The 26,960-nt window shown below is 39.7% G+C and overlaps 1 protein-coding gene and 6 non-coding genes across 7 annotated transcripts in view; all 7 read left to right on the top strand.

Annotated features, from left to right (window-relative positions):
• The window catches only part of LOC145659971 (alpha-1-antitrypsin homolog), a 268,558-nt gene that overhangs the window by 156,640 nt on the left and 84,958 nt on the right, over positions 1–26,960 (top strand). The window lies entirely within an intron of this gene.
• On the top strand, positions 3,924–3,996 carry trnav-cac (transfer RNA valine (anticodon CAC)). The gene has a single exon. It is a non-coding gene; the product is annotated as a tRNA-Val (tRNA).
• On the top strand, positions 6,496–6,568 carry trnav-cac (transfer RNA valine (anticodon CAC)). The gene has a single exon. It is a non-coding gene; the product is annotated as a tRNA-Val (tRNA).
• trnav-cac (transfer RNA valine (anticodon CAC)) lies at positions 9,068–9,140 on the top strand. The gene has a single exon. It is a non-coding gene; the product is annotated as a tRNA-Val (tRNA).
• trnav-aac (transfer RNA valine (anticodon AAC)) lies at positions 19,965–20,037 on the top strand. Its single transcript has one exon. It is a non-coding gene; the product is annotated as a tRNA-Val (tRNA).
• On the top strand, positions 24,506–24,578 carry trnav-aac (transfer RNA valine (anticodon AAC)). The gene has a single exon. It is a non-coding gene; the product is annotated as a tRNA-Val (tRNA).
• On the top strand, positions 26,772–26,844 carry trnav-aac (transfer RNA valine (anticodon AAC)). The gene has a single exon. It is a non-coding gene; the product is annotated as a tRNA-Val (tRNA).

Genomic DNA, 26,960 nt, shown 5'->3' with positions numbered 1-26,960 from the left:
CAGTGAAGAGCTCACACGGCCCTGCTACATAGGTTTAGAAAGCAAGAACAGAACCTACAATTTTCCAGGACCACCAGTTTGGACTGATGTGTAGGTCGGACTAGAGGGTTCCCTTTCAGCTAAACAGCATTTTTTTTCTGACAGTTTGAATCAGATATTTCTGAAAATTACAATTGTGAACCATTTGAATTTTAGGTACGTCTGCTCATGAAACGCATTTTAGGCCATCCAACATACCCACGAAATTTGCATAAAATGGCAGCTATTTGTGAACTTCCAAATATGAAAGGTTTTGGCATAAATGATGTTCATTCTTTCTCCTAAATAATTTGCACACATTTTCAGTTTTGGGGATGAGCTGGTGAAAAAATTGATCTGAAATTGCAGTGATACCATACTGCATCAAGGCATTTTTGCATGGTGTCTGTAGTGAATTGGTCATCACGTTTGCATTATGTGTGAAAGGACCTTGAATTGAAGCTGAGCAGAAACATTAGCTGGTTCTTTGGTTTCTGTGTCTTCTATTTGAAGTAGACACCAGGGAATCGAATGGCCTTCTTGCAGCAGAGGGAAATGATTTTCTGAACTCCATAGTTACTTCAATTGAGTTCTCCAAGTCCTGTACTCCAAACTCCGGCACTATAACGCATGTGAAATCCCTAACCTCTTCGTCTGCAACTTGGTTCTACATTGTGCAAAATGGAAATTTCAAGATCAGAAGATTACTAGCATCTTAGTATGGACATAAAGAGTAGCTTCTCTGTTGGAAAAAAATATCCCATCACTGTCTCCATTTGCAAACCGAGAAAGTCAATATATGCAGCAGGCTTGTCCTCCGGTGATGCAAGGACTGTGCTTTAGGAACTGTGTTTAAGGCTGATTTCAATTGTCACAGGGATGATGTAAAACTCATTGTAGCATGATGGGGTGTGCTAATCCATGTATTTCAAACAAAATTAAACAAAACAGAAACTCCACGAGTGCATCTGTATTTGATCTCCTAACAGAGATAAGTTATGCTACTTAGCTAATTCTTAAAAGTAACATCCTTATAGTCTCCAGACAATTAAAATCTATGCAAAGCAATGTTAATGATGCAGAATTTGTGCACTAGGGACTGCTTTCCATGCCGATGAATAAGCCTACAGTGGTCCGGTAAAACTCTTCATATTATTCCTAGGGAGTAACATTCTGTCTCTCAAAGGCAATGAAACAAGAAAACATTGCTTGGTGGGATTGAATTTTGCGTCCTAACGGGGAGAAGACAATTCAAGCCAGTTTTTAAACTATGCCTTGCAGGCACCAAAAAGGAGGAAATGCTGGGCTGATCCTGAACGGCCAGTGCTGTAGGGTTTCTGTAGTGTAGTGGTTATCACGTTGGCCTCACACTCGAAAGGTCCCTGGCTCGATACCAGGCAGAAACACAACTCTTGGTAGATGTGTAACTGCTGTCCTTTTAATTGAATGGAGAGCCGTTCTTCACAGAGAAAAGTAAGGCTCCTTAATTAATAGCCAAGCTGATTAATTAAAACTCTTAGCATAATGGCTATTCTAATTCAAGTCTTTCAAGCATAAACTTTAGTGAGTGTGTTCTCATTTTGTTTCCTAACAGAGGTTATGCTAATTAGCTGAAATTTAAAAGTTACTTTCATCAAGTCTATGGCAAATAACAAATCCTTGCAAGGCAATATCAAGCATACACAATTTGTGCAATAGGTTATGCTCTAAATGCCAATGAGAGAACTACAGAGATAAAGTAAAACTCTTCATATTTTGCCTAGTTAGCAACAGTCTGTTTCTCGAAGGGTAGGAAACAAGAGAACTTTGGTGGGGTTGTCTGAATTTTCATCCTAATGCTTGAGAAGTCATACTGCTTAGCTAGATTTAAAGCTATGATTTTCAAGCCCCAAAAATGAGCAAAAGCTGGAGAGGCAAAGAAGCATTTTAAAGTGGTTTCTGTAGTGTAGTGCTCAGCATGTTCGCCTGACACGAGAAAGGTCCTCTGTTCCATACCTGGCAGAAACATCCCTCTTGATAGCACAGTAGTTGGGCACGTGCTTTTTGTAAGCAGTGTATCAAGTGGGAGACTCTTTGTGCGGTTTGCCCTTTAGGTCCTCAGACTGAGGCACCAAGCTCCTTGTCTAATCGCAACATCATTTTGTCATAAATCCTGTTGACTAAAAGACCTTTTTGGGGGATCATTATTGATTGATATAGATCTTGAACTCTCTTGATTTGTCTAGAGTAGTGGTCATTGCATTTGCTTTCCAGGTCACATGTCCCAGCTTCCATACTGTGCAGAAGCATTTCTCTTTCATCCATTTTTGGTGTTTACTGTATAAAATGGTTGGAACAAAGGGAAGCATGGGCAGGCGAGGCTAAAGAACTGCACAGGGAAATCAACTTAAACTCAGCATCATGGAACTGCAGCTGAGCTGCTTTTTAACTGCACTCAAAATGGTAAAAGAAGGCAATACTGTTCATGACTTCAAGGTAGAATTGAGAGGAGTGAGGTTCTGAGGACAACTATTGGGACTGCAATGAAAGAGATCTTCGGTTTTTATGGCCTTAAGCAGTGAAGAGCTCACACGGCCCTGCTACATAGGTTTAGAAAGCAAGAACAGAACCTACAATTTTCCAGGACCACCAGTTTGGACTGATGTGTAGGTCGGACTAGAGGGTTCCCTTTCAGCTAAACAGCATTTTTTTTCTGACAGTTTGAATCAGATATTTCTGAAAATTACAATTGTGAACCATTTGAATTTTAGGTACGTCTGCTCATGAAACGCATTTTAGGCCATCCAACATACCCACGAAATTTGCATAAAATGGCAGCTATTTGTGAACTTCCAAATATGAAAGGTTTTGGCATAAATGATGTTCATTCTTTCTCCTAAATAATTTGCACACATTTTCAGTTTTGGGGATGAGCTGGTGAAAAAATTGATCTGAAATTGCAGTGATACCATACTGCATCAAGGCATTTTTGCATGGTGTCTGTAGTGAATTGGTCATCACGTTTGCATTATGTGTGAAAGGACCTTGAATTGAAGCTGAGCAGAAACATTAGCTGGTTCTTTGGTTTCTGTGTCTTCTATTTGAAGTAGACACCAGGGAATCGAATGGCCTTCTTGCAGCAAAGGGAAATGATTTTCTGAACTCCATAGTTACTTCAATTGAGTTCTCCAAGTCCTGTACTCCAAACTCCGGCACTATAACGCATGTGAAATCCCTAACCTCTTCGTCTGCAACTTGGTTCTACATTGTGCAAAATGGAAATTTCAAGATCAGAAGATTACTAGCATCTTAGTATGGACATAAAGAGTAGCTTCTCTGTTGGAAAAAAATATCCCATCACTGTCTCCATTTGCAAACCGAGAAAGTCAATATATGCAGCAGGCTTGTCCTCCGGTGATGCAAGGACTGTGCTTTAGGAGCTGTGTTTAAGGCTGATTTCAATTGTCACAGGGATGATGTAAAACTCATTGTAGCATGATGGGTGTGCTAATCCATGTATTTCAAACAAAATTAAACAAAACAGAAACTCCACGAGTGCATCTGTATTTGATCTCCTAACAGAGATAAGTTATGCTACTTAGCTAATTCTTAAAAGTAACATCCTTATAGTCTCCTGACAATTAAAATCTATGCAAAGCAATGTTAATGATGCAGAATTTGTGCACTAGGGACTGCTTTCCATGCCGATGAATAAGCCTACAGTGATCCGGTAAAGCTCTTCATATTATTCCTAGGGAGTAACATTCTGTCTCTCAAAGGCAATGAAACAAGAAAACATTGCTTGGTGGGATTGAATTTTGCGTCCTAACGGGGAGAAGACAATTCAAGCCAGTTTTTAAACTATGCCTTGCAGGCACCAAAAAGGAGGAAATGCTGGGCTGATCCTGAACGGCCACTGCTGTAGGGTTTCTGTAGTGTAGTGGTTATCACGTTTGCCTCACACGCGAAAGGTCCCTGGCTCGATACCAGGCAGAAACACAACTCTTGGTAGATTTGTAACTGCTGTCCTTTTAATTGAATGGAGAGTCGTTCTTCACAGAGAAAAGTCAGGCTCCTTAATTAATAGCCAAGCTGATTAATTAAAACTCTTAGCATAATGGCTATTCTAATTCAAGTCTTTCAAGCATAAACTTTAGTGAGTGTGTTCTCATTTTGTTTCCTAACAGAGGTTATGCTAATTAGCTGAAATTTAAAAGTTACTTTCATCAAGTCTATGGCAAAGAACAAATCCTTGCAAGGCAATATCAAGCATACACAATTTGTGCAATAGGTTATGCTCTAAATGCCAATGAGAGAAGTACAGAGATAAAGTAAAACTCTTCATATTATGCCTAGTTAGCAACAGTCTGTTTCTCGAAGGGTAGGAAACAAGAGAACTTTGGTGGGGTTGTCTGAATTTTCATCCTAATGCTTGAGAAGTCATACTGCTTAGCTAGATTTAAAGCTATGATTTTCAAGCCCCAAAAATGAGCAAAAGCTGGAGAGGCAAAGAAGCATTTTAAAGTGGTTTCTGTAGTGTAGTGCTCAGCATGTTCGCCTGACACGAGAAAGGTCCTCTGTTCCATACCTGGCAGAAACATCCCTCTTGATAGCACAGTAGTTGGGCACGTGCTTTTTGTAAGCAGTGTATCAAGTGGGAGACTCTTTGTGCGGTTTGCCCTTTAGGTCCTCAGACTGAGGCACCAAGCTCCTTGTCTAATCGCAACATCATTTTGTCATAAATCCTGTTGATTAAAAGACCTTTTTGGGGGATCATTATTGATTGATATAGATCTTGAACTCTCTTGATTTGTCTAGAGTAGTGGTCATTGCATTTGCTTTCCAGGTCACATGTCCCAGCTTCCATACTGTGCAGAAGCATTTCTCTTTCATCCATTTTTGGTGTTTACTGTATAAAATGGTTGGAACAAAGGGAAGCATGGGCAGGCGAGGCTAAAGAACTGCACAGGGAAATCAACTTAAACTCAGCATCATGGAACTGCAGCTGAGCTGCTTTTTAACTGCACTCAAAATGGTAAAAGAAGGCAATACTGTTCATGACTTCAAGGTAGAATTGAGAGGAGTGAGGTTCTGAGGACAACTATTGGGACTGCAATGAAAGAGATCTTCGGTTTTTATGGCCTTAAGCAGTGAAGAGCTCACACGGCCCTGCTACATAGGTTTAGAAAGCAAGAACAGAACCTACAATTTTCCAGGACCACCAGTTTGGACTGATGTGTAGGTCGGACTAGAGGGTTCCCTTTCAGCTAAACAGCATTTTTTTTCTGACAGTTTGAATCAGATATTTCTGAAAATTACAATTGTGAACCATTTGAATTTTAGGTACGTCTGCTCATGAAACGCATTTTAGGCCATCCAACATACCCACGAAATTTGCATAAAATGGCAGCTATTTGTGAACTTCCAAATATGAAAGGTTTTGGCATAAATGATGTTCATTCTTTCTCCTAAATAATTTGCACACATTTTCAGTTTTGGGGATGAGCTGGTGAAATAATTGATCTGAAATTGCAGCGATACCATACTGCATCAAGGCATTTTTGCATGGTGTCTGTAGTCAATTGGTCATCACGTTTGCATTATGTGTGAAAGGACCTTGAATTGAAGCTGAGCAGAAACATTAGCTGGTTCTTTGGTTTCTGTGTCTTCTATTTGAAGTAGACACCAGGGAATCGAATGGCCTTCTTGCAGCAGAGGGAAATGATTTTCTGAACTCCCTAGTTACTTCAATTGAGTTCTCCAAGTCCTGTACTCCAAACTCCGGCACTATAACGCATGTGAAATCCCTAACCTCTTCGTCTGCAACTTGGTTCTACATTGTGCAAAATGGAAATTTCAAGATCAGAAGATTACTAGCATCTTAGTATGGACATAAAGAGTAGCTTCTCTGTTGGAAAAAAATATCCCATCACTGTCTCCATTTGCAAACCGAGAAAGTCAATATATGCAGCAGGCTTGTCCTCCGGTGATGCAAGGACTGTGCTTTAGGAGCTGTGTTTAAGGCTGATTTCAATTGTCACAGGGATGATGTAAAACTCATTGTAGCATGATGGGTGTGCTAATCTATGTATTTCAAACAAAATTAAACAAAACAGAAACTCCACGAGTGCATCTGTATTTGATCTCCTAACAGAGATAAGTTATGCTACTTAGCTAATTCTTAAAAGTAACATCCTTATAGTCTCCTGACAATTAAAATCTATGCAAAGCAATGTTAATGATGCAGAATTTGTGCACTAGGGACTGCTTTCCATGCCGATGAATAAGCCTACAGTGATCCGGTAAAGCTCTTCATATTATTCCTAGGGAGTAACATTCTGTCTCTCAAAGGCAATGAAACAAGAAAACATTGCTTGGTGGGATTGAATTTTGCGTCCTAACGGGGAGAAGACAATTCAAGCCAGTTTTTAAACTATGCCTTGCAGGCACCAAAAAGGAGGAAATGCTGGGCTGATCCTGAACGGCCACTGCTGTAGGGTTTCTGTAGTGTAGTGGTTATCACGTTTGCCTCACACGCGAAAGGTCCCTGGCTCGATACCAGGCAGAAACACAACTCTTGGTAGATTTGTAACTGCTGTCCTTTTAATTGAATGGAGAGTCGTTCTTCACAGAGAAAAGTCAGGCTCCTTAATTAATAGCCAAGCTGATTAATTAAAACTCTTAGCATAATGGCTATTCTAATTCAAGTCTTTCAAGCATAAACTTTAGTGAGTGTGTTCTCATTTTGTTTCCTAACAGAGGTTATGCTAATTAGCTGAAATTTAAAAGTTACTTTCATCAAGTCTATGGCAAAGAACAAATCCTTGCAAGGCAATATCAAGCATACACAATTTGTGCAATAGGTTATGCTCTAAATGCCAATGAGAGAACTACAGAGATAAAGTAAAACTCTTCATATTATGCCTAGTTAGCAACAGTCTGTTTCTCGAAGGGTAGGAAACAAGAGAACTTTGGTGGGGTTGTCTGAATTTTCATCCTAATGCTTGAGAAGTCATACTGCTTAGCTAGATTTAAAGCTATGATTTTCAAGCCCCAAAAATGAGCAAAAGCTGGAGAGGCAAAGAAGCATTTTAAAGTGGTTTCTGTAGTGTAGTGCTCAGCATGTTCGCCTGACACGAGAAAGGTCCTCTGTTCCATACCTGGCAGAAACATCCCTCTTGATAGCACAGTAGTTGGGCACGTGCTTTTTGTAAGCAGTGTATCAAGTGGGAGACTCTTTGTGCGGTTTACCCTTTAGGTCCTCAGACTGAGGCACCAAGCTCCTTGTCTAATCGCAACATCATTTTGTCATAAATCCTGTTGATTAAAAGACCTTTTTGGGGGATCATTATTGATTGATATAGATCTTGAACTCTCTTGATTTGTCTAGAGTAGTGGTCATTGCATTTGCTTTCCAGGTCACATGTCCCAGCTTCCATACTGTGCAGAAGCATTTCTCTTTCATCCATTTTTGGTGTTTACTGTATAAAATGGTTGGAACAAAGGGAAGCATGGGCAGGCGAGGCTAAAGAACTGCACAGGGAAATCAACTTAAACTCAGCATCATGGAACTGCAGCTGAGCTGCTTTTTAACTGCACTCAAAATGGTAAAAGAAGGCAATACTGTTCATGACTTCAAGGTAGAATTGAGAGGAGTGAGGTTCTGAGGACAACTATTGGGACTGCAATGAAAGAGATCTTCGGTTTTTATGGCCTTAAGCAGTGAAGAGCTCACACGGCCCTGCTACATAGGTTTAGAAAGCAAGAACAGAACCTACAATTTTCCAGGACCACCAGTTTGGACTGATGTGTAGGTCGGACTAGAGGGTTCCCTTTCAGCTAAACAGCATTTTTTTTCTGACAGTTTGAATCAGATATTTCTGAAAATTACAATTGTGAACCATTTGAATTTTAGGTACGTCTGCTCATGAAACGCATTTTAGGCCATCCAACATACCCACGAAATTTGCATAAAATGGCAGCTATTTGTGAACTTCCAAATATGAAAGGTTTTGGCATAAATGATGTTCATTCTTTCTCCTAAATAATTTGCACACATTTTCAGTTTTGGGGATGAGCTGGTGAAATAATTGATCTGAAATTGCAGCGATACCATACTGCATCAAGGCATTTTTGCATGGTGTCTGTAGTCAATTGGTCATCACGTTTGCATTATGTGTGAAAGGACCTTGAATTGAAGCTGAGCAGAAACATTAGCTGGTTCTTTGGTTTCTGTGTCTTCTATTTGAAGTAGACACCAGGGAATCGAATGGCCTTCTTGCAGCAGAGGGAAATGATTTTCTGAACTCCCTAGTTACTTCAATTGAGTTCTCCAAGTCCTGTACTCCAAACTCCGGCACTATAACGCATGTGAAATCCCTAACCTCTTCGTCTGCAACTTGGTTCTACATTGTGCAAAATGGAAATTTCAAGATCAGAAGATTACTAGCATCTTAGTATGGACATAAAGAGTAGCTTCTCTGTTGGAAAAAAATATCCCATCACTGTCTCCATTTGCAAACCGAGAAAGTCAATATATGCAGCAGGCTTGTCCTCCGGTGATGCAAGGACTGTGCTTTAGGAGCTGTGTTTAAGGCTGATTTCAATTGTCACAGGGATGATGTAAAACTCATTGTAGCATGATGGGTGTGCTAATCCATGTATTTCAAACAAAATTAAACAAAACAGAAACTCCACGAGTGCATCTGTATTTGATCTCCTAACAGAGATAAGTTATGCTACTTAGCTAATTCTTAAAAGTAACATCCTTATAGTCTCCTGACAATTAAAATCTATGCAAAGCAATGTTAATGATGCAGAATTTGTGCACTAGGGACTGCTTTCCATGCCGATGAATAAGCCTACAGTGATCCGGTAAAGCTCTTCATATTATTCCTAGGGAGTAACATTCTGTCTCTCAAAGGCAATGAAACAAGAAAACATTGCTTGGTGGGATTGAATTTTGCGTCCTAACGGGGAGAAGACAATTCAAGCCAGTTTTTAAACTATGCCTTGCAGGCACCAAAAAGGAGGAAATGCTGGGCTGATCCTGAACGGCCACTGCTGTAGGGTTTCTGTAGTGTAGTGGTTATCACGTTTGCCTCACACGCGAAAGGTCCCTGGCTCGATACCAGGCAGAAACACAACTCTTGGTAGATGTGTAACTGCTGTCCTTTTAATTGAATGGAGAACCGTTCTTCACTGAGAAAAGTCAGGCTCCTTAATTAATAGCCAAGCTGATTAATTAAAACTCTTAGCATAATGGCTATTCTAATTCAAGTCTTTCAAGCATAAACTTTAGTGAGTGTGTTCTCATTTTGTTTCCTAACAGAGGTTATGCTAATTAGCTGAAATTTAAAAGTTACTTTCATCAAGTCTATGGCAAAGAACAAATCCTTGCAAGGCAATATCAAGCATACACAATTTGTGCAATAGGTTATGCTCTAAATGCCAATGAGAGAACTACAGAGATAAAGTAAAACTCTTCATATTATGCCTAGTTAGCAACAGTCTGTTTCTCGAAGGGTAGGAAACAAGAGAACTTTGGTGGGGTTGTCTGAATTTTCATCCTAATGCTTGAGAAGTCATACTGCTTAGCTAGATTTAAAGCTATGATTTTCAAGCCCCAAAAATGAGCAAAAGCTGGAGAGGCAAAGAAGCATTTTAAAGTGGTTTCTGTAGTGTAGTGCTCAGCATGTTCGCCTGACACGAGAAAGGTCCTCTGTTCCATACCTGGCAGAAACATCCCTCTTGATAGCACAGTAGTTGGGCACGTGCTTTTTGTAAGCAGTGTATCAAGTGGGAGACTCTTTGTGCGGTTTGCCCGTTAGGTCCTCAGACTGAGGCACCAAGCTCCTTGTCTAATCGCAACATCATTTTGTCATAAATCCTGTTGACTAAAAGACCTTTTTGGGGGATCATTATTGATTGATATAGATCTTGAACTCTCTTGATTTGTCTAGAGTAGTGGTCATTGCATTTGCTTTCCAGGTCACATGTCCCAGCTTCCATACTGTGCAGAAGCATTTCTCTTTCATCCATTTTTGGTGTTTACTGTATAAAATGGTTGGAACAAAGGGAAGCATGGGCAGGCGAGGCTAAAGAACTGCACAGGGAAATCAACTTAAACTCAGCATCATGGAACTGCAGCTGAGCTGCTTTTTAACTGCACTCAAAATGGTAAAAGAAGGCAATACTGTTCATGACTTCAAGGTAGAATTGAGAGGAGTGAGGTTCTGAGGACAACTATTGGGACTGCAATGAAAGAGATCTTCGGTTTTTATGGCCTTAAGCAGTGAAGAGCTCACACGGCCCTGCTACATAGGTTTAGAAAGCAAGAACAGAACCTACAATTTTCCAGGACCACCAGTTTGGACTGATATGTAGGTCGGACTAGAGGGTTCCCTTTCAGCTAAACAGCATTTTTTTTCTGAAAGTTTGAATCAGATATTTCTGAAAATTACAATTGTGAACCATTTGAATTTTAGGTACGTCTGCTCATGAAACGCATTTTAGGCCATCCAACATACCCACGAAATTTGCATAAAATGGCAGCTATTTGTGAACTTCCAAATATGAAAGGTTTTGGCATAAATGATGTTCATTCTTTCTCCTAAATAATTTGCACACATTTTCAGTTTTGGTGATGAGCTGGTGAAAAAATTGATCTGAAATTGCAGTGATACCATACTGCATCAAGGCATTTTTGCATGGTGTCTGTAGTGAATTGGTCATCACGTTTGCATTATGTGTGAAAGGACCTTGAATTGAAGCTGAGCAGAAACATTAGCTGGTTCTTTGGTTTCTGTGTCTTCTATTTGAAGTAGACACCAGGGAATCGAATGGCCTTCTTGCAGCAGAGGGAAATGATTTTCTGAACTCCCTAGTTACTTCAATTGAGTTCTCCAAGTCCTGTACTCCAAACTCCGGCACTATAACGCATGTGAAATCCCTAACCTCTTCGTCTGCAACTTGGTTCTACATTGTGCAAAATGGAAATTTCAAGATCAGAAGATTACTAGCATCTTAGTATGGACATAAAGAGTAGCTTCTCTGTTGGAAAAAAATATCCCATCACTGTCTCCATTTGCAAACCGAGAAAGTCAATATATGCAGCAGGCTTGTCCTCCGGTGATGCAAGGACTGTGCTTTAGGAGCTGTGTTTAAGGCTGATTTCAATTGTCACAGGGATGATGTAAAACTCATTGTAGCATGATGGGTGTGCTAATCCATGTATTTCAAACAAAATGAAACAAAACAGAAACTCCACGAGTGCATCTGTATTTGATCTCCTAACAGAGATAAGTTATGCTACTTAGCTAATTCTTAAAAGTAACATCCTTATAGTCTCCTGACAATTAAAATCTATGCAAAGCAATGTTAATGATGCAGAATTTGTGCACTAGGGACTGCTTTCCATGCCGATGAATAAGCCTACAGTGATCCGGTAAAGCTCTTCATATTATTCCTAGGGAGTAACATTCTGTCTCTCAAAGGCAATGAAACAAGAAAACATTGCTTGGTGGGATTGAATTTTGCGTCCTAACGGGGAGAAGACAATTCAAGCCAGTTTTTAAACTATGCCTTGCAGGCACCAAAAAGGAGGAAATGCTGGGCTGATCCTGAAAGGCCAGTGCTGTAGGGTTTCTGTAGTGTAGTGGTTATCACGTTGGCCTCACACTCGAAAGCTCCCTGGCTCGATACCAGGCAGAAACACAACTCTTGGTAGATGTGTAACTGCTGTCCTTTTAATTGAATGGAGAGCCGTTCTTCACAGAGAAAAGTAAGGCTCCTTAATTAATAGCCAAGCTGATTAATTAAAACTCTTAGCATAATGGCTATTCTAATTCAAGTCTTTCAAGCATAAACTTTAGTGAGTGTGTTCTCATTTTGTTTCCTAACAGAGGTTATGCTAATTAGCTGAAATTTAAAAGTTACTTTCATCAAGTCTATGGCAAATAACAAATCCTTGCAAGGCAATATCAAGCATACACAATTTGTGCAATAGGTTATGCTCTAAATGCCAATGAGAGAACTACAGAGATAAAGTAAAACTCTTCATATTTTGCCTAGTTAGCAACAGTCTGTTTCTCGAAGGGTAGGAAACAAGAGAACTTTGGTGGGGTTGTCTGAATTTTCATCCTAATGCTTGAGAAGTCATACTGCTTAGCTAGATTTAAAGCTATGATTTTCAAGCCCCAAAAATGAGCAAAAGCTGGAGAGGCAAAGAAGCATTTTAAAGTGGTTTCTGTAGTGTAGTACTCAGCATGTTCGCCTGACACGAGAAAGGTCCTCTGTTCCATACCTGGCAGAAACATCCCTCTTGATAGCACAGTAGTTGGGCACGTGCTTTTTGTAAGCAGTGTATCAAGTGGGAGACTCTTTGTGCGGTTTGCCCTTTAGGTCCTCAGACTGAGGCACCAAGCTCCTTGTCTAATCGCAACATCATTTTGTCATAAATCCTGTTGACTAAAAGACCTTTTTGGGGGATCATTATTGATTGATATAGATCTTGAACTCTCTTGATTTGTCTAGAGTAGTGGTCATTGCATTTGCTTTCCAGGTCACATGTCCCAGCTTCCATACTGTGCAGAAGCATTTCTCTTTCATCCATTTTTGGTGTTTACTGTATAAAATGGTTGGAACAAAGGGAAGCATGGGCAGGCGAGGCTAAAGAACTGCACAGGGAAATCAACTTAAACTCAGCATCATGGAACTGCAGCTGAGCTGCTTTTTAACTGCACTCAAAATGGTAAAAGAAGGCAATACTGTTCATGACTTCAAGGTAGAATTGAGAGGAGTGAGGTTCTGAGGACAACTATTGGGACTGCAATGAAAGAGATCTTCGGTTTTTATGGCCTTAAGCAGTGAAGAGCTCACACGGCCCTGCTACATAGGTTTAGAAAGCAAGAACAGAACCTACAATTTTCCAGGACCACCAGTTTGGACTGATGTGTAGGTCGGACTAGAGGGTTCCCTTTCAGCTAAACAGCATTTTTTTTCTGACAGTTTGAATCAGATATTTCTGAAAATTACAATTGTGAACCATTTGAATTTTAGGTACGTCTGCTCATGAAACGCATTTTAGGCCATCCAACATACCCACGAAATTTGCATAAAATGGCAGCTATTTGTGAACTTCCAAATATGAAAGGTTTTGGCATAAATGATGTTCATTCTTTCTCCTAAATAATTTGCACACATTTTCAGTTTTGGGGATGAGCTGGTGAAAAAATTGATCTGAAATTGCAGTGATACCATACTGCATCAAGGCATTTTTGCATGGTGTCTGTAGTGAATTGGTCATCACGTTTGCATTATGTGTGAAAGGACCTTGAATTGAAGCTGAGCAGAAACATTAGCTGGTTCTTTGGTTTCTGTGTCTTCTATTTGAAGTAGACACCAGGGAATCGAATGGCCTTCTTGCAGCAGAGGGAAATGATTTTCTGAACTCCATAGTTACTTCAATTGAGTTCTCCAAGTCCTGTACTCCAAACTCCGGCACTATAACGCATGTGAAATCCCTAACCTCTTCGTCTGCAACTTGGTTCTACATTGTGCAAAATGGAAATTTCAAGATCAGAAGATTACTAGCATCTTAGTATGGACATAAAGAGTAGCTTCTCTGTTGGAAAAAAATATCCCATCACTGTCTCCATTTGCAAACCGAGAAAGTCAATATATGCAGCAGGCTTGTCCTCCGGTGATGCAAGGACTGTGCTTTAGGAACTGTGTTTAAGGCTGATTTCAATTGTCACAGGGATGATGTAAAACTCATTGTAGCATGATGGGGTGTGCTAATCCATGTATTTCAAACAAAATTAAACAAAACAGAAACTCCACGAGTGCATCTGTATTTGATCTCCTAACAGAGATAAGTTATGCTACTTAGCTAATTCTTAAAAGTAACATCCTTATAGTCTCCAGACAATTAAAATCTATGCAAAGCAATGTTAATGATGCAGAATTTGTGCACTAGGGACTGCTTTCCATGCCGATGAATAAGCCTACAGTGGTCCGGTAAAACTCTTCATATTATTCCTAGGGAGTAACATTCTGTCTCTCAAAGGCAATGAAACAAGAAAACATTGCTTGGTGGGATTGAATTTTGCGTCCTAACGGGGAGAAGACAATTCAAGCCAGTTTTTAAACTATGCCTTGCAGGCACCAAAAAGCAGGAAATGCTGGGCTGATCCTGAACGGCCAGTGCTGTAGGGTTTCTGTAGTGTAGTGGTTATCACGTTGGCCTCACACTCGAAAGGTCCCTGGCTCGATACCAGGCAGAAACACAACTCTTGGTAGATGTGTAACTGCTGTCCTTTTAATTGAATGGAGAGCCGTTCTTCACAGAGAAAAGTAAGGCTCCTTAATTAATAGCCAAGCTGATTAATTAAAACTCTTAGCATAATGGCTATTCTAATTCAAGTCTTTCAAGCATAAACTTTAGTGAGTGTGTTCTCATTTTGTTTCCTAACAGAGGTTATGCTAATTAGCTGAAATTTAAAAGTTACTTTCATCAAGTCTATGGCAAATAACAAATCCTTGCAAGGCAATATCAAGCATACACAATTTGTGCAATAGGTTATGCTCTAAATGCCAATGAGAGAACTACAGAGATAAAGTAAAACTCTTCATATTTTGCCTAGTTAGCAACAGTCTGTTTCTCGAAGGGTAGGAAACAAGAGAACTTTGGTGGGGTTGTCTGAATTTTCATCCTAATGCTTGAGAAGTCATACTGCTTAGCTAGATTTAAAGCTATGATTTTCAAGCCCCAAAAATGAGCAAAAGCTGGAGAGGCAAAGAAGCATTTTAAAGTGGTTTCTGTAGTGTAGTGCTCAGCATGTTCGCCTGACACGAGAAAGGTCCTCTGTTCCATACCTGGCAGAAACATCCCTCTTGATAGCACAGTAGTTGGGCACGTGCTTTTTGTAAGCAGTGTATCAAGTGGGAGACTCTTTGTGCGGTTTGCCCTTTAGGTCCTCAGACTGAGGCACCAAGCTCCTTGTCTAATCGCAACATCATTTTGTCATAAATCCTGTTGACTAAAAGACCTTTTTGGGGGATCATTATTGATTGATATAGATCTTGAACTCTCTTGATTTGTCTAGAGTAGTGGTCATTGCATTTGCTTTCCAGGTCACATGTCCCAGCTTCCATACTGTGCAGAAGCATTTCTCTTTCATCCATTTTTGGTGTTTACTGTATAAAATGGTTGGAACAAAGGGAAGCATGGGCAGGCGAGGCTAAAGAACTGCACAGGGAAATCAACTTAAACTCAGCATCATGGAACTGCAGCTGAGCTGCTTTTTAACTGCACTCAAAATGGTAAAAGAAGGCAATACTGTTCATGACTTCAAGGTAGAATTGAGAGGAGTGAGGTTCTGAGGACAACTATTGGGACTGCAATGAAAGAGATCTTCGGTTTTTATGGCCTTAAGCAGTGAAGAGCTCACACGGCCCTGCTACATAGGTTTAGAAAGCAAGAACAGAACCTACAATTTTCCAGGACCACCAGTTTGGACTGATGTGTAGGTCGGACTAGAGGGTTCCCTTTCAGCTAAACAGCATTTTTTTTCTGACAGTTTGAATCAGATATTTCTGAAAATTACAATTGTGAACCATTTGAATTTTAGGTACGTCTGCTCATGAAACGCATTTTAGGCCATCCAACATACCCACGAAATTTGCATAAAATGGCAGCTATTTGTGAACTTCCAAATATGAAAGGTTTTGGCATAAATGATGTTCATTCTTTCTCCTAAATAATTTGCACACATTTTCAGTTTTGGGGATGAGCTGGTGAAAAAATTGATCTGAAATTGCAGTGATACCATACTGCATCAAGGCATTTTTGCATGGTGTCTGTAGTGAATTGGTCATCACGTTTGCATTATGTGTGAAAGGACCTTGAATTGAAGCTGAGCAGAAACATTAGCTGGTTCTTTGGTTTCTGTGTCTTCTATTTGAAGTAGACACCAGGGAATCGAATGGCCTTCTTGCAGCAGAGGGAAATGATTTTCTGAACTCCATAGTTACTTCAATTGAGTTCTCCAAGTCCTGTACTCCAAACTCCGGCACTATAACGCATGTGAAATCCCTAACCTCTTCGTCTGCAACTTGGTTCTACATTGTGCAAAATGGAAATTTCAAGATCAGAAGATTACTAGCATCTTAGTATGGACATAAAGAGTAGCTTCTCTGTTGGAAAAAAATATCCCATCACTGTCTCCATTTGCAAACCGAGAAAGTCAATATATGCAGCAGGCTTGTCCTCCGGTGATGCAAGGACTGTGCTTTAGGAACTGTGTTTAAGGCTGATTTCAATTGTCACAGGGATGATGTAAAACTCATTGTAGCATGATGGGGTGTGCTAATCCATGTATTTCAAACAAAATTAAACAAAACAGAAACTCCACGAGTGCATCTGTATTTGATCTCCTAACAGAGATAAGTTATGCTACTTAGCTAATTCTTAAAAGTAACATCCTTATAGTCTCCAGACAATTAAAATCTATGCAAAGCAATGTTAATGATGCAGAATTTGTGCACTAGGGACTGCTTTCCATGCCGATGAATAAGCCTACAGTGGTCCGGTAAAACTCTTCATATTATTCCTAGGGAGTAACATTCTGTCTCTCAAAGGCAATGAAACAAGAAAACATTGCTTGGTGGGATTGAATTTTGCGTCCTAACGGGGAGAAGACAATTCAAGCCAGTTTTTAAACTATGCCTTGCAGGCACCAAAAAGGAGGAAATGCTGGGCTGATCCTGAACGGCCAGTGCTGTAGGGTTTCTGTAGTGTAGTGGTTATCACGTTGGCCTCACACTCGAAAGGTCCCTGGCTCGATACCAGGCAGAAACACAACTCTTGGTAGATGTGTAACTGCTGTCCTTTTAATTGAATGGAGAGCCGTTCTTCACAGAGAAAAGTAAGGCTCCTTAATTAATAGCCAAGCTGATTAATTAAAACTCTTAGCATAATGGCTATTCTAATTCAAGTCTTTCAAGCATAAACTTTAGTGAGTGTGTTCTCATTTTGTTTCCTAACAGAGGTTATGCTAATTAGCTGAAATTTAAAAGTTACTTTCATCAAGTCTATGGCAAATAACAAATCCTTGCAAGGCAATATCAAGCATACACAATTTGTGCAATAGGTTATGCTCTAAATGCCAATGAGAGAACTACAGAGATAAAGTAAAACTCTTCATATTTTGCATAGTTAGCAACAGTCTGTTTCTCGAAGGGTAGGAAACAAGAGAACTTTGGTGGGGTTGTCTGAATTTTCATCCTAATGCTTGAGAAGTCATACTGCTTAGCTAGATTTAAAGCTATGATTTTCAAGCCCCAAAAATGAGCAAAAGCTGGAGAGGCAAAGAAGCATTTTAAAGTGGTTTCTGTAGTGTAGTGCTCAGCATGTTCGCCTGACACGAGAAAGGTCCTCTGTTCCATACCTGGCAGAAACATCCCTCTTGATAGCACAGTAGTTGGGCACGTGCTTTTTGTAAGCAGTGTATCAAGTGGGAGACTCTTTGTGCGGTTTGCCCTTTAGGTCCTCAGACTGAGGCACCAAGCTCCTTGTCTAATCGCAACATCATTTTGTCATAAATCCTGTTGACTAAAAGACCTTTTTGGGGGATCATTATTGATTGATATAGATCTTGAACTCTCTTGATTTGTCTAGAGTAGTGGTCATTGCATTTGCTTTCCAGGTCACATGTCCCAGCTTCCATACTGTGCAGAAGCATTTCTCTTTCATCCATTTTTGGTGTTTACTGTATAAAATGGTTGGAACAAAGGGAAGCATGGGCAGGCGAGGCTAAAGAACTGCACAGGGAAATCAACTTAAACTCAGCATCATGGAACTGCAGCTGAGCTGCTTTTTAACTGCACTCAAAATGGTAAAAGAAGGCAATACTGTTCATGACTTCAAGGTAGAATTGAGAGGAGTGAGGTTCTGAGGACAACTATTGGGACTGCAATGAAAGAGATCTTCGGTTTTTATGGCCTTAAGCAGTGAAGAGCTCACACGGCCCTGCTACATAGGTTTAGAAAGCAAGAACAGAACCTACAATTTTCCAGGACCACCAGTTTGGACTGATGTGTAGGTCGGACTAGAGGGTTCCCTTTCAGCTAAACAGCATTTTTTTTCTGACAGTTTGAATCAGATATTTCTGAAAATTACAATTGTGAACCATTTGAATTTTAGGTACGTCTGCTCATGAAACGCATTTTAGGCCATCCAACATACCCACGAAATTTGCATAAAATGGCAGCTATTTGTGAACTTCCAAATATGAAAGGTTTTGGCATAAATGATGTTCATTCTTTCTCCTAAATAATTTGCACACATTTTCAGTTTTGGGGATGAGCTGGTGAAAAAATTGATCTGAAATTGCAGTGATACCATACTGCATCAAGGCATTTTTGCATGGTGTCTGTAGTGAATTGGTCATCACGTTTGCATTATGTGTGAAAGGACCTTGAATTGAAGCTGAGCAGAAACATTAGCTGGTTCTTTGGTTTCTGTGTCTTCTATTTGAAGTAGACACCAGGGAATCGAATGGCCTTCTTGCAGCAGAGGGAAATGATTTTCTGAACTCCATAGTTACTTCAATTGAGTTCTCCAAGTCCTGTACTCCAAACTCCGGCACTATAACGCATGTGAAATCCCTAACCTCTTCGTCTGCAACTTGGTTCTACATTGTGCAAAATGGAAATTTCAAGATCAGAAGATTACTAGCATCTTAGTATGGACATAAAGAGTAGCTTCTCTGTTGGAAAAAAATATCCCATCACTGTCTCCATTTGCAAACCGAGAAAGTCAATATATGCAGCAGGCTTGTCCTCCGGTGATGCAAGGACTGTGCTTTAGGAACTGTGTTTAAGGCTGATTTCAATTGTCACAGGGATGATGTAAAACTCATTGTAGCATGATGGGGTGTGCTAATCCATGTATTTCAAACAAAATTAAACAAAACAGAAACTCCACGAGTGCATCTGTATTTGATCTCCTAACAGAGATAAGTTATGCTACTTAGCTAATTCTTAAAAGTAACATCCTTATAGTCTCCAGACAATTAAAATCTATGCAAAGCAATGTTAATGATGCAGAATTTGTGCACTAGGGACTGCTTTCCATGCCGATGAATAAGCCTACAGTGGTCCGGTAAAACTCTTCATATTATTCCTAGGGAGTAACATTCTGTCTCTCAAAGGCAATGAAACAAGAAAACATTGCTTGGTGGGATTGAATTTTGCGTCCTAACGGGGAGAAGACAATTCAAGCCAGTTTTTAAACTATGCCTTGCAGGCACCAAAAAGGAGGAAATGCTGGGCTGATCCTGAAAGGCCAGTGCTGTAGGGTTTCTGTAGTGTAGTGGTTATCACGTTGGCCTCACACTCGAAAGGTCCCTGGCTCGATACCAGGCAGAAACACAACTCTTGGTAGATGTGTAACTGCTGTCCTTTTAATTGAATGGAGAGCCGTTCTTCACAGAGAAAAGTAAGGCTCCTTAATTAATAGCCAAGCTGATTAATTAAAACTCTTAGCATAATGGCTATTCTAATTCAAGTCTTTCAAGCATAAACTTTAGTGAGTGTGTTCTCATTTTGTTTCCCAACAGAGGTTATGCTAATTAGCTGAATTTCAAAAGTTAATTTCATCAATTCTATGGCAAAGAAAAAATCCTTGCAAGGCAATGTCAAGCATACAGAATTTGCGCAATAGGTTATGCTCTATATGCCAATGAGGGAACTACAGAGATAAAGTAAAACTCTTCATAATATGCCTAGTTAGCAACAGTCTGTTCCTCAAATGGTAAGAAACAAGAGAACTTTGGTGGGGTTGTGAGAATTTCCATCCTAATGATTGAGAAGTCAGACTCCTTAGCCAGATTTAAAGCTATGATTTTCAAGTGCCAAAAATGAGCAAAAGCTGGAGAGTGAGCCCAAAGAATCTGTTAACAGTGGTTTCTGTAGTGTAGTGGTCATCACATTCGCCTAACACGCGAAAGGTCCTCAGTTCGAAACTGGGCAGAAACATCCCTCTTGATAGCACACTAGTGGGGCAATTGTTGTTTGTAAACAGTGTATGAAGTGGTTCTCTTTTTGCAGTTTGCCCTTTAGGTCCTGAGACTGAGACGCCAAGCTCCTTGTCTAATCGCAGCATCATTTTGTCATAAATCCTGTTAACAACCAGACCTTTTGGGGGTATAATTATTGATTGATATAGATGTTGAACACTCTTGATTTTTCTAGAGTAGTGGTCAATGCATTTGCTTTCCAGGTCACAGGTCCCAGTTTATATACTGTGCAGAAGCATTTCTCATCCATTTTTGCTGTTTGAAATAGTTGGAACAAAGGGAAGCATGGGCAGGTGAGGCTAAAGAACTGCACAGGGAAATCAACTTAAACTCAGCATCATGGAACTGCAGCTGAGCTGCTTTTTAACTGTATTCAAAACGTTAAAAGAAGGCAATACTGTTCATGACTTCAAAGTACAATTGAGATGAGTGAGGTTCTGAGCACAACTATTGGGACTGCAAAGAAAAAGATCTTCGGGTTTTATGGCCTTAAGCAGTGAAGATCTCACATGGCCCTGCTGCATAAGTTTAGAAAGCCAGAACAGAACCTACCATTTTCCAGGACCACCAGTTTGGACTGAAGTGTCGCTCGGACTAGAGGGTTTCCTGTCAGCTATCCAATATTTTTTCTGCAAGTTTGAATCAGATATTTCTGAAAAATTGGAATTGTGAACCAATTGAATTTTAGGTACATCTGCTCATTATTAGCATTTTAGGCCATCCAACATACCCACTAAATTTGCGTAAAATGGCAGCTATTTGTGAACTTGCTAATATGAAAGGTTTTGGCATAAATGTTATTCATTCTTTTACTCAATAACTTGCACTCATTATCAGTTTTGGGTATGAGTTGGTGAAAAGATTGTTCTGAAAGTGCATTGATACCATACTGCATCAAGCTGTCTTTGCATGATTTCTGTAGTGAAGTGGTCATCACCTTTGCATTATACGTAAAAGGTCCTTGAATTGAAGCTGAGCAGAAACAGTAGTTGGTTCTTGGGTTTCTGACTCTTGTATTTGAAGTAGACATCAGGGAATCGAATGGCCTTCTTGCAGCAGAGTGAAAAGATTTTTTGAACTCCCTACTTACTCCGATTGAGTTCTCCAATTCCTGTACTCCAAAATCTGGCTCTATAACTCATGTGAAATCCCCAAAGTCTTCTTCTGCAACTTGGTTCCACATTGTGCAAAATTAAAATTTCAAGATCAGAAGATTACTATCATCTTAGTATGGACATAAACAGTAGTTTCTCTGTTGGGGCTCTATTTGCAAACTGAGAAAGTCAATATATACAGCACACTTTTGCTCCGGTGATGCAAGGACTGTGCTTTAGGAGCTGTGCTTAAGGCTGATTTCAATTGTCACAGGCATGATGTAAAACTCATTGTAGCATGATGGGTGTGCTAATCCATGTATTTCAAACAAAAGTAAACAAAACAGAAACACCACGAGTGCATCTGTATTTGATCTACTAACAGAGATAAGTTATGCTACTTAGCTAATTCTTAAAAGTAAATTCCTTCTAGTCTCCTGACAATTAAAATCCATGCAAAGCAATGTTTATGATGCAGAATCTGTGCACTAGGGATTGCTTTCCATGCCAGTGAAACAGTTTCCAGTGATCAGGTAAAGTTCTTCATATTATTCCTAGAGAGTAACATTCTGTCTCTCAAAGGCAATGAAACAAGTGAACATTGCTTGCTGGGTTTGAATTTTGTCTCCTAATGGGGTGAAGACAATTCAAGCCAGTTTCTTAAACATTACTACAGGAAGCATAAACTTTGGTGAGTGTGTTCTCATTTTGTTTCCCAAGAGAGGTTATGCTAATTAGCTGAATTTCAAAAGTTAATTTCATCAATTCTATGGCAAAGAAAAAATCCTTGCAAGGCAATGTCAAGCATACAGAATTTGCGCAATAGGTTATGCTCTATATGCCAATGAGGGAACTACAGAGATAAAGTAAAACTCTTCATAATATGCCTAGTTAGCAACAGTCTGTTCCTCAAATGGTAAGAAACAAGAGAACTTTGGTGGGGTTGTGAGAATTTCCATCCTAATGATTGAGAAGTCAGACTCCTTAGCCAGATTTAAAGCTATGATTTTCAAGTGCCAAAAATGAGCAAAAGCTGGAGAGTGAGCCCAAAGAACGTTTTAACAGTGGTTTCTGTAGTGTAGTGGTCATCACATTCGCCAAACACACGAAAGGTCCTCAGTTTGAAACTGGGCAGAAACATCCCTCTTGATAGCACACTAGTGGGGCAATTGTTGTGTGTATGAAGTGGTTCTCTTTTTGCAGTTTGCCCTTTAGGTCCTGAGACTGAGACGCCAAGCTCCTTGTCTAATCGCAGCATCATTTTGTCATAAATCCTGTTAACAACCAGACCTTTTGGGGGTATAATTATTGATTGATATAGATGTTGAACACTCTTGATTTTTCTAGAGTAGTGGTCAATGCATTTGCTTTCCAGGTCACAGGTCCCAGTTTATATACTGTGCAGAAGCATTTCTCATCCATTTTTGCTGTTTGAAATAGTTGGAACAAAGGGAAGCATGGGCAGGTGAGGCTAAAGAACTGCACAGGGAAATCAACTTAAACTCAGCATCATGGAACTGCAGCTGAGCTGCTTTTTAACTGTATTCAAAATGTTAAAAGAAGGCAATACTGTTCATGACTTCAAAGTACAATTGAGATGAGTGAGGTTCTGAGCACAACTATTGGGACTGCAAAGAAAAAGATCTTCGGGTTTTGTGGCCTTAAGCAGTGAAGATCTCACATGGCCCTGCTGCATAAGTTTAGAAAGCCAGAACAGAACCTACCATTTTCCAGGACCACCAGTTTGGACTGAAGTGTCGCTCGGACTAGAGGGTTTCCTGTCAGCTATCCAATATTTTTTCTGCAAGTTTGAATCAGATATTTCTGAAAAATTGGACTTGTGAACCATTTGAATTTTAGGTACATCTGCTCATTATTAGCATTTTAGGCCATCCAACATACCCACTAAATTTGCGTAAAATGGCAGCTATTTGTGAACTTGCAAATATGAAAGGTTTTGGCATAAATTATATTCATTCTTTTACTCAATAACTTGCACTCATTATCAGTTTTGGGTATGAGTTGGTGAAAAGATTGTTCTGAAAGTGCATTGATACCATACTGCATCAAGGAGTCTTTGCATGATTTCTGTAGTGAAGTGGTCATCACCTTTGCATTATACGTAAAAGGTCCTTGAATTGAAGCTGAGCAGAAACAGTAGTTGGTTCTTGGGTTTCTGACTCTTGTATTTGAAGTAGACATCAGGGAATCGAATGGCCTTCTTGCAGCAGAGTGAAAAGATTTTTTGAACTCCCTACTTACTCCGATTGAGTTCTCCAATTCCTGTACTCCAAAATCTGGCACTATAACTCATGTGAAATCCCCAACGTCTTCTTCTGCAACTTGGTTCCACATTGTGCAAAATTAAAATTTCAAGATCAGAAGATTACTATCATCTTAGTATGGACATAAAGAGTAGTTTCTCTGTTGGGGCTCTATTTGCAAACCGAGAAAGTCAATATATGCAGCAGGCTTGTCCTCCGGTGATGCAAGGACTGTGCTTTAGGAGCTGTGTTTAAGGCTGATTTCAATTGTCACAGGGATGATGTAAAACTCATTGTAGCATGATGGGTGTGCTAATCCATGTATTTCAAACAAAAGTAAACAAAACAGAAACACCACGAGTGCATCTGTATTTGATCTACTAACAGAGATAAGTTATGCTACTTAGCTAATTCTTAAAAGTAAATTCCTTCTAGTCTCCTGACAATTAAAATCCATGCAAAGCAATGTTTATGATGCAGAATCTGTGCACTAGGGATTGCTTTCCATGCCAATGAAACAGCTTCCAGTGATCAGGTAAAGTTCTTCATATTATTCCTAGAGAGTAACATTCTGTCTCTCAAAGGCAATGAAACAAGTAAACATTGGTTGCTGGGTTTGAATTTTGCGTCCTAATGGGGTGAAGACAATTCAAGCCAGTTTCTTAAACATTACTACAGGAAGCATAAACTTTGGTGAGTGTGTTCTCATTTTGTTTCCCAACAGAGGTTATGCTAATTAGCTGAATTTCAAAAGTTAATTTCATCAATTCTATGGCAAAGAAAAAATCCTTGCAAGGCAATGTCAAGCATACAGAATTTGCGCAATAGGTTATGCTCTATATGCCAATGAGGGAACTACAGAGATAAAGTAAAACTCTTCATAATATGCCTAGTTAGCAACAGTCTGTTCCTCAAATGGTAAGAAACAAGAGAACTTTGGTGGGGTTGTGAGAATTTCCATCCTAATGATTGAGAAGTCAGACTCCTTAGCCAGATTTAAAGCTATGATTTTCAAGTGCCAAAAATGAGCAAAAGCTGGAGAGTGAGCCCAAAGAACCTTTTAACAGTGGTTTCTGTAGTGTAGTGGTCATCACATTCGCCTAACACGCGAAAGGTCCTCAGTTCGAAACTGGGCAGAAACATCTCTCTTGATAGCACACTAGTGGGGCAATTGTTGTGTGTATGAAGTGGTTCTCTTTTTGCAGTTTGCCCTTTAGGTCCTGAGACTGAGACGCCAAGCTCCTTGTCTAATCGCAGCATCATTTTGTCATAAATCCTGTTAACAACCAGACCTTTTGGGGGTATAATTATTGATTGATATAGATGTTGAACACTCTTGATTTTTCTAGAGTAGTGGTCAATGCATTTGCTTTCCAGGTCACAGGTCCCAGTTTATATACTGTGCAGAAGCATTTCTCATCCATTTTTGCTGTTTGAAATAGTTGGAACAAAGGGAAGCATGGGCAGGTGAGGCTAAAGAACTGCACAGGGAAATCAACTTAAACTCAGCATCATGGAACTGCAGCTGAGCTGCTTTTTAACTGTATTCAAAACGTTAAAAGAAGGCAATACTGTTCATGACTTCAAAGTACAATTGAGATGAGTGAGGTTCTGAGCACAACTATTGGGACTGCAAAGAAAAAGATCTTCGGGTTTTATGGCCTTAAGCAGTGAAGATCTCACATGGCCCTGCTGCATAAGTTTAGAAAGCCAGAACAGAACCTACCATTTTCCAGGACCACCAGTTTGGACTGAAGTGTCGCTCGGACTAGAGGGTTTCCTGTCAGCTATCCAATATTTTTTCTGCAAGTTTGAATCAGATATTTCTGAAAAATTGGAATTGTGAACCAATTGAATTTTAGGTACATCTGCTCATTATTAGCATTTTAGGCCATCCAACATACCCACTAAATTTGCGTAAAATGGCAGCTATTTGTGAACTTGCAAATATGAAAGGTTTTGGCATAAATGATATTCATTCTTTTACTCAATAACTTGCACTCATTATCAGTTTTGGGTATGAGTTGGTGAAAAGATTGTTCTGAAAGTGCATTGATACCATATTGCATCAAGCTGTCTTTGCATGATTTCTGTAGTGAAGTGGTCATCACCTTTGCATTATACGTAAAAGGTCCTTGAATTGAAGCTGAGCAGAAACAGTAGTTGGTTCTTGGGTTTCTGACTCTTGTATTTGAAGTAGACATCAGGGAATCGAATGGCCTTCTTGCAGCAGAGTGAAAAGATTTTTTGAACTCCCTACTTACTCCGATTGAGTTCTCCAATTCCTGTACTCCAAAATCTGGCACTATAACTCATGTGAAATCCCCAACGTCTTCTTCTGCAACTTGGTTCCACATTGTGCAAAATTAAAATTTCAAGATCAGAAGATTACTATCATCTTAGTATGGACATAAAGAGTAGTTTCTCTGTTGGGGCTCTATTTGCAAACTGAGAAAGTCAATATATGCAGCACACTTTTGCTCCGGTGATGCAAGGACTGTGCTTTAGGAGCTGTGCTTAAGGCTGATTTCAATTGTCACAGGCATGATGTAAAACTCATTGTAGCATGATGGGTGTGCTAATCCATGTATTTCAAACAAAAGTAAACAAAACAGAAACACCACGAGTGCATCTGTATTTGATCTACTAACAGAGATAAGTTATGCTACTTAGCTAATTCTTAAAAGTAAATTCCTTCTAGTCTCCTGACAATTAAAATCCATGCAAAGCAATGTTTATGATGCAGAATCTGTGCACTAGGGATTGCTTTCCATGCCAGTGAAACAGCTTCCAGTGATCAGGTAAAGTTCTTCATATTATTCCTAGAGAGTAACATTCTGTCTCTCAAAGGCAATGAAACAAGTAAACATTGGTTGCTGGGTTTGAATTTTGCGTCCTAATGGGGTGAAGACAATTCAAGCCAGTTTCTTAAACATTAGTACAGGAAGCATAAACTTTGGTGAGTGTGTTCTCATTTTGTTTCCCAACAGAGGTTATGCTAATTAGCTGAATTTCAAAAGTTAATTTCATCAATTCTATGGCAAAGAAAAAATCCTTGCAAGGCAATGTCAAGCATACAGAATTTGCGCAATAGGTTATGCTCTATATGCCAATGAGGGAACTACAGAGATAAAGTAAAACTCTTCATAATATGCCTAGTTAGCAACAGTCTGTTCCTCAAATGGTAAGAAACAAGAGAACTTTGGTGGGGTTGTGAGAATTTCCATCCTAATGATTGAGAAGTCAGACTCCTTAGCCAGATTTAAAGCTATGATTTTCAAGTGCCAAAAATGAGCAAAAGCTGGAGAGTGAGCCCAAAGAACCTTTTAACAGTGGTTTCTGTAGTGTAGTGGTCATCACATTCGCCTAACACGCGAAAGGTCCTCAGTTCGAAACTGGGCAGAAACATCCCTCTTGATAGCACACTAGTGGGGCAATTGTTGTGTGTATGAAGTGGTTCTCTTTTTGCAGTTTGCCCTTTAGGTCCTGAGACTGAGACGCCAAGCTCCTTGTCTAATCGCGGC

Source organism: Electrophorus electricus, chromosome 2, assembly GCF_041902795.1.
Source record: "Electrophorus electricus isolate QZ-2024a chromosome 2, ASM4190279v1, whole genome shotgun sequence".
In the NCBI taxonomy this organism is placed as follows: domain Eukaryota; kingdom Metazoa; phylum Chordata; class Actinopteri; order Gymnotiformes; family Gymnotidae; genus Electrophorus; species Electrophorus electricus.
The sequence above is the reverse complement of the archived record's forward strand: the minus strand, read 5'-3'. Positions and strand labels throughout refer to the sequence as shown.